Source organism: Microtus ochrogaster, unplaced genomic scaffold (assembly GCF_000317375.1).
Source record: "Microtus ochrogaster isolate Prairie Vole_2 unplaced genomic scaffold, MicOch1.0 UNK107, whole genome shotgun sequence".
NCBI classification, from domain to species: Eukaryota; Metazoa; Chordata; class Mammalia; order Rodentia; family Cricetidae; genus Microtus; species Microtus ochrogaster.
Window position 1 is genome coordinate 401,244 of NW_004949205.1, and position 7,265 is coordinate 408,508.

The 7,265-nt window shown below is 45.1% G+C and overlaps 1 long non-coding RNA gene across 1 annotated transcript in view; it reads right to left on the reverse strand.

The window, feature by feature from the left end:
* LOC113455771 overlaps positions 1–7,265 on the reverse strand; it is a 10,061-nt gene that overhangs the window by 960 nt on the left and 1,836 nt on the right. The window contains exon 2 of the long non-coding RNA XR_003376743.1: positions 5,159–5,163. This is a non-coding gene — a long non-coding RNA (uncharacterized LOC113455771). The remainder of the gene's footprint in view (positions 1–5,158; positions 5,164–7,265) is intronic.

The following is a 7,265-nucleotide window of genomic DNA, read 5'->3' on the forward strand; positions in this document are numbered from 1 at the left end:
ACAAACAGATATACCAAAAACAAAGGACATAAAAACAAAGACACAAAAAGCCAAAACCAAACTCAAAATCAGAAGCTGCGCAGCATTACAGATTCAGATGGGACTAGAGGAGTGACCTGGTCACTTTTAGCCCCTACGGATACTGGAGTGTCCTCCAGTTACAGATTAAGCCCCGAAGGCTCCAGACACCCTTGGAACGTCTTCCAGGGCTGCAGGGGGGAAGTCCGAGCCCGTCAGCTCCTTCCCTGGCCTGCCAGATACTGATAGATCCGATCAAATCTTACTGATTGACAGAACGACAAAAGACTCAGACAGACACAGACACAGACAGGGCGCTGGCCAGCTTACCTCCCGGTGGTGGGTTGGTGATCCCTGGGCGGGGGTCTCCAAATCCCGGGACGAGCCCCCAAATGAAAGACCCTCAGAGAGTGTCTTTCAGTCTGGGGAGACCCTTCCCAAGGAACAGCGAGGCCAGCGGATGCAAACAGCAAGAGGTTTATTCAGATACACAGGTACCTGGGGCGTCCAAGTCTCTCGGAGGACTGGCGCGCCGTCAGGCTGGGGTAACGAGTTTTTATAGGGTAAAGGGAGCAGAAGCACGGTTACAGAAGTGAGATGCATAGTTACAGGGTATTCGTTGGTCAGTTTGAATATGGCTGAGTTCAAGTCAGGACAAGGTCCCTGGTTCCCGAGAATTCAGATATGGGCTGCCTTGGCTCTTGTCTAGGGCAGACAGGGAGTTTCTCTCTTGGTATTTACCATTTCTCCCCCGGCCCAGCCACAGGTGTCTCTATCTCGTTTTGGCAGCTTCTAAACTGCCCTTTGTTAAAACCCTGAATATTCAGTACAAGCCTTGCAAAATGGTGTTACCGGTGCTAAGTTGTTTAACAAGCTGGGCGGGGGGGTCTTTCAGTTCGTACTCCCTTTTGTGTCCCGCTGGTGGGGACATGGAACTTTTTCCAAAGGATTAGAAGGTGTGGCCTTGTTGGAGGACATGTGTCACTGGGGGTGGGCTTTGAGGTTTCAAAATAGCCTTTGCTATTCCCAGTGAGTTCTCTCCTTGCCTCCAACTTGCAGACAGGATACAAGCTCTCAGCTACTGTTCAAGTTCCATGGCTGCCTGCCTGCTGCCATGCTCTCCACCATGATCATGGACTAATCCTCTGAAACTGTAAGCAAACCCCCAAATTAAATGCTTTCTTTTATATGATGCCTTGGCCATGGTGTCTCTTTGCTTCAATAGAAAATTAACTAAGATACTGGGTTACATGAAACCCTGCCTTTAAAAAATCTATCAAGATTTCCCCAAGAAGGAACATTCCTGGGAGGTAGAAGGAAATGAAAGCTGTGGATCTGCAAGCCTTGTTATTCCTGACTGATGCTTCGGAGAGACTGGGTCAGAAACTGGGAGAGAGAAGGCCGACTCAAACCATGAGCCACAGACGTCTTAGTCATCTTTGGCAATTTGGAAAGAATTTGGGCCAGTGATTTTGAAAGTGGTTTTCACTGACTACTTGCCTGAGAACATATTGGAGAAGTGTAGATTCTGGACCCCTCCGTTTTGGTTCACTAATTTCAACCATCTGCCTTGCTTACTAGCAAACGCATACATGAATTTTGGGAGTTGAATTTTTGAGCACACAACACAGTCACATGGGACAAAACCTTAAAAACACAAAAATATGACCAGGTATGAGAGCACACACTTTTAATATCAGTGTTCAAGGGACTGAAACAGATGATTCTCTAAGAGTTCAAGGCAAGCCTGGACTGTGTAGTGAGTTCCATGCTAGCCATAGCTACATAGTGAGACCTTGTCTCAAAATAGATACAATATTAAAAGTCTTTCTCTATTCGTCAGGGATATTTTTACTACTTTTACAAATGTAAAGTTAATTATGAAACTATACTAAGTTTTATTAAGTAGTTTCTCTTTTGAAGGACGAGTGGGTGCTTCCAATATTTGAGTAATATAGTCAACTAATATAATGAGTTATCTCATACATGCATCATTTTACAGATGTAGGATACATTTCCAAAAGGAATTGTTTTTATAAGACCATAGGGCTTGAGGGTTGCTGATGTGATACAGCTAATCCACATTTGATTAAACCTTTTTATGAAGACTCATGGGCATGAAGAATTAGGGGGGGGGACATTAGCTGTAACTGGAGTGTAGCTCTCCTTACTTTCAGGCCAGAGTTTTGCTGCAGGTGAATTGTCATCTACAAACCAATAAGGCATGTCCTGTGCAAAATACTATAGTTGGTAGCCAGGGCAGGCAGGAAATGTACTGGAAAGAGGAGGCAGAATAGCCTAGGATAGATGCCAGATCTCTTCAGACACGGAATAGTGGACTTCCATAGAAGACCAGAATTAGATAGAAGCTGGGGAAGTAGGTCAGCTGGAAGAGTGCTTGCCTAGCATGCACAAAGCCCTGGGGATGGGGTCATATACTTCTAATCCTAGCACTTAAGTGGTTGGGAAAAGAGAATCAGAAATTCACTTTTCATTGAGGATTCATTTGACTTGCACATCCAGATTATAGTTTTTCTGTTGAGGGAAGTCAGGGCAGGAACTCAAGCCAGAACCTGGAGGAAGGAGCTGTTGCAGAGGCCATGGAGGAGTGTTCTTACTAACTTCCTCCTCATGGCTCACCCAGTCTGCTTTCTTACACAGTCCAAGACCATCTGGCCAGGGATGACACCACCCCCAATGGACTGGTCTGTCCCCGACTAATCATCAATGAAGAAAAGGTCCCCACAGACTTCCCTACAGGTCAATCTGATGGATGCATTTTCTTCACTAAGATTCACTCTTCCCAGAGAACTCTAGCTTGTTTCAAATTGACAACACACACACACACACACACACACACACACACACACACACACACAAAACCTAACCAGGGCACATTTTCTTCTGTAGCAATTCCAACATCTGTTTTCACTTTCTCAGATAAATAAAGGGAAAAGAAGATTTACTATGTAGCTGAGGATAACCTTGAGGGAGGGTAGCCTTGAACTTTTGATCTTCCTGACTCCATCTCCTGAGTGCCGGGGTATGCAGGCATGACCTCACCTGGCTCTTGCTTCATCTATTGCTTCATCTTTCTGTAAGATCTGATGAAATGAAGAGGGAGTGTTTGTATAACACCCCAATTTTGTGCTCAGCTTGAAAGGAGTGAGTCGCCAATTGAAGATTTCTGGGAAGAGATCAAGGGAGCCTGAGATCTTTTGACTGTAGGGGCTAAGCACACCAGACAAAAGAGATGCCATTTTCATACCGTTCAGTCACTCCGCAGTTCTAATTTTGATAAGAATAAGACAGTTGTTAAGTAGAGTGCGCCTCATTCAACCACTTAATCAGCCATAGCTGTAACAGCCTCCTCTCTGCTGGTCATCAATCATTTGTCTTCTGAGATCACGGGGGGGGGAGGGGACCGCAGAAAGCTGGTACTGAAGAAACTTGCCTTGCTTTAGCTCTTGTTTTTCTTTAACTCTGGAACATATACAGCCCGAGGGAACTGAGCATCCACAGCTGGAGCTTTCCTACCTCCCAACCCCATTTCCAAGCAAGAGGATGACCTAGGATTTTGCCAGGATTGCAAAGTTTAGCCAAGAATGCTGGACTGTTGGAGTCATTAGCAGCTTTTCTCCAGAGTTTATCTATGCATTCCAGTGTCTTGGGCTCATCTCAAAGTATAGTCCTTGGAACACATCTGCCAGAAACACCTGGAAAGCTTGTTCAGAAATATTTCATCTCAGATTACTGAGTTAGAATCTCTGGCCATGGGGTGCCCAGAAATCTGCATTTTCTTCAAGTTTCCTGGGAAATCTGTTATACCCCCAAAGACAAAAGCTGCCCCTCTTACTAGGAGCAGGTCTGTTTTTTCTCTTTGTGTTTTATTTGGTTTTGTGACAAGGTTCATATTACCTAGGCTGGCCTCAAACTTGCCAAGCACCTGAAAACGATCTTGAACTTCATCCAGGTCCACCTCTGTAGCACAACGCCTGCTCGACGTGCTACATGCTGCATTACGGTTCACAAGTCAGGCAAGGGCCTGAAGATTGAAACACAAACATACACAGAGAGAGACAGAGAGACAGAGACAGAGAGATACAGAGAGAGATAAATAGAGAGGGGCTGCCAAGAATGCTCTCTTTATTATGTTCCAGGGCAGCTTTGGTCTCCTTGACTAATAGCCATGCATTAACACTCAGCTGCAAGCCCACCAGAAACATCTCCCCTGCCATCAGGAACTCCTGTGGGTCTCCTGCTAAACGAAGGAAGACAGTTGTTTACTCTGGCAGGCAGGGGCTCACAGGAAATTCTGGGTCTGGGGGTCCACAGTCCCCAGCATGCCTCCAGGTTGCTGGCATTACAGGTATGGGCTTCCATTCCAAGCAGTGCTGGGGACTGATCCTAGCACTTCCTGCACACAGGCAAGCGTCCTACCAACTGAGTTGCACCCACTGGACTTTGGGGAGCTTTGGTTTGGTGGTTCCTGCCCTTTCTTCTCAAATCAGTTCCAATGTTACAAGCACATGTAAACACAGTGGCAATGACTGGTAGGGTGTATTTACTGAACATTTGTTATATTCCAAACCTTTTACCAAGTACCTTGGATATTGTTCTCATATATTTAATCTTTGCAGTTACTGTGAGGAGAAAATATTATATGTATCTCAATGATAATGTAACTAAGAGCTTGAGAAATGAAGGGGAGACAAATAGCACTCAGCAGATCTGAGATTCAAATAGAGCAACATCCGGCTGCAAAGGCTATGCTCTGAGTTGATTAGTTGCTGTACCCTGCCTCCAGGAGTCCTTCTGAAGCTGGTTCTAACCCTGCTGGTGAAAATGAACTGTCAGAATCCAGCCTCTGCTCATGTCACAATAGCTGAAGCGGCCTCCTCTCACAGATACTGACAGGCATCCTACTGAGATATTATTATCAGGGACTAACATCCAGGGGCCAGGATTTCTCACCTAGGGTGTGAGTTAACATCAAAGGAGACAAGAGCCATGTGTCCAGCTCCCTTTCCTCTGCCCTGCCGCCTGTGTGGGAATCAGATAGCGTGACTGCACGCTTGTGCTGTGAAACCGTCCCCATCCGCTGAAAGGTACAAAGGCCTCGAAACAGCTCTTCAGAGACCACACCTATGCAGTCTCTGGTGATGGAGTCTGTACTCTCCTCTCATGCTGTTGTCTCTCTCTCTGTTCATGGCATTCAAAACTTTTCTAATAAACTCCTTATGCCTCAGCGATCCATCTAAGCGTCCTCTTGAACACCCCCTCTCTCTGAAACCTACCAAGGCATAGTCATCCTGAATACACCACTGTGGTGTAGAGAGATTGCTGTGGAGGGACAATGTAGCATAGCTGTAAGCATCCTTTTGTGAGCAGATCTCTTTTCTTCTTCTCACATTCTTCTCAGGCCCATTACACTGTCTTTGGCATTCAGCCCTGTTTGCTGAAAGTAATTGGCTTCTCTGTTTACCTGAGCTTGCAGCATTCTGGACAATGATATTTGTTTGGCTTGACACTCTGTTACAAAACTGCTTTTCAAGCATGCTTTCCATGTAACAGATTTTTTGATGTAGTGCTGAGTGTTTGTCTCACAAGTGTCAACCTTCCCCAGCTCACTGTCTACTCCAGTCAAGATCGAACAATTCCTTCTATTTACAAAGTAACTGTTAGATATTTGTTTGTCTACTTAAGATGAGTCCTAGAAAAAAAGCAATTAAAAAAACTCTTTTTTACTAAAATGACTTAGCATTGGATTGATCTTGAGTTGAGATAGCTAGCTAAGAACAATCATAAAATAAATATCATTGAGGAAAAATAACACTCTCACTATTGAATAAATTTGGTGCCACTATTTTCAGCAGACTGGCCACTCTTGGCATCAATATCAAACACTGCCATTGGAGAGATGGCTCAGCAGTTAAGAGTACTGGTTGATCATACGGAGAACCTGGGTTCAATTCCCAGCACCTACATGGCAACTCACAACAATCTGTATCTCCAGTTCCAGCACATCTGATACCTTTTTTGCCCTCTGAGTGTGCTAGGCATGCATGTGGTGGAAACACATGCATGCAGGCAAATTAAAATTTGCCTAAAAAAAAGTACTTTTAAAACAGTTAAACACTGCACTCCATCAGCGTGCTGGCCTTCAAGGGGTTATCACATACCTGCTTCTAGAAGCTGGTATGCTTGGAAACAAAGACAAATTAGGTCTTGTAGTTTTAGGAAGGGCACTCATTTTTTTGGCCTTTAATAATGTCAAAAGCATAAAGCCGTATATCTCTGGCTGGGTGGTGGTTGCGCACATCTTTAATCCCAGCCCTCAGGAGGCAGAGGCAGGCGGACCTCTGTGAGTTTGAGGACAGCCTGGTCTACAGAGTGAGTTCCAGGACAGACAGAGATACTCAGAGAGACCCTGTCTCGAAAAACCAAAAAAGGAGAAGGAAAGAGTATAGCTCTGTTGGACGGCAACAAGGTGGGAATCTAAACCTGTAATTGAATATACAGTCCCAGAGGAATCCTTCCTTCCTTGATCTCATCCAAGAAAGACCTTGGACTAGATGATAGCAAAGGCCTTCCTTTCACTAAACACTGAAAGCAAAATACCCAAAGCCAGCTCTGGAGAGGTGGTTAAGCAATTAGAAGAACTGGCTGCTCTTCCAGAGAACTGGGGTTTGATTCTCACCACCTGCTTGGCAGCAAGTATTTGTCACTCCAGTTCCAAAGAGCTGATGCCACTGGCCTCCATGGGCACAGGGCATGTAAGTGATACCCAGGCACAGATGCAGGCAAAACAGCCATAAACATAAAATAAAATTTAAAAAAAAAAGACAGAAGCTGCGTGCTTGGTAGTGGGCAATGAGGAACAAGCCAATGCGCTGGAGTCATGAGGAGAAAGGAGTCAAAGTGATTTGACTCCCTGGAGTAACTATTCTCACCTTTTCCTACAGTAGTAGGAGCTTTAGCTACATGGCACAGATTAAGACTATATTTCCCAGCACCCCTTGTGTCTAGAAGCGATCATGTGACTAGAGCATGGTCAGCAGTAGAATCACTCTACCACTGAGCTCTATCCCCAGCTCCTTTTGTATTTTGATACATGATCTCACCCAGTTGCTCATGTTGCCCCTGTAAACTCCAGGCAGGTCTTAAATTTCTCATCCCTATGCCTAAGCCTTCAGAACAGGTTATTATGGGCCTGTGCCACCAGGCCTGACTACCTGACTACTACT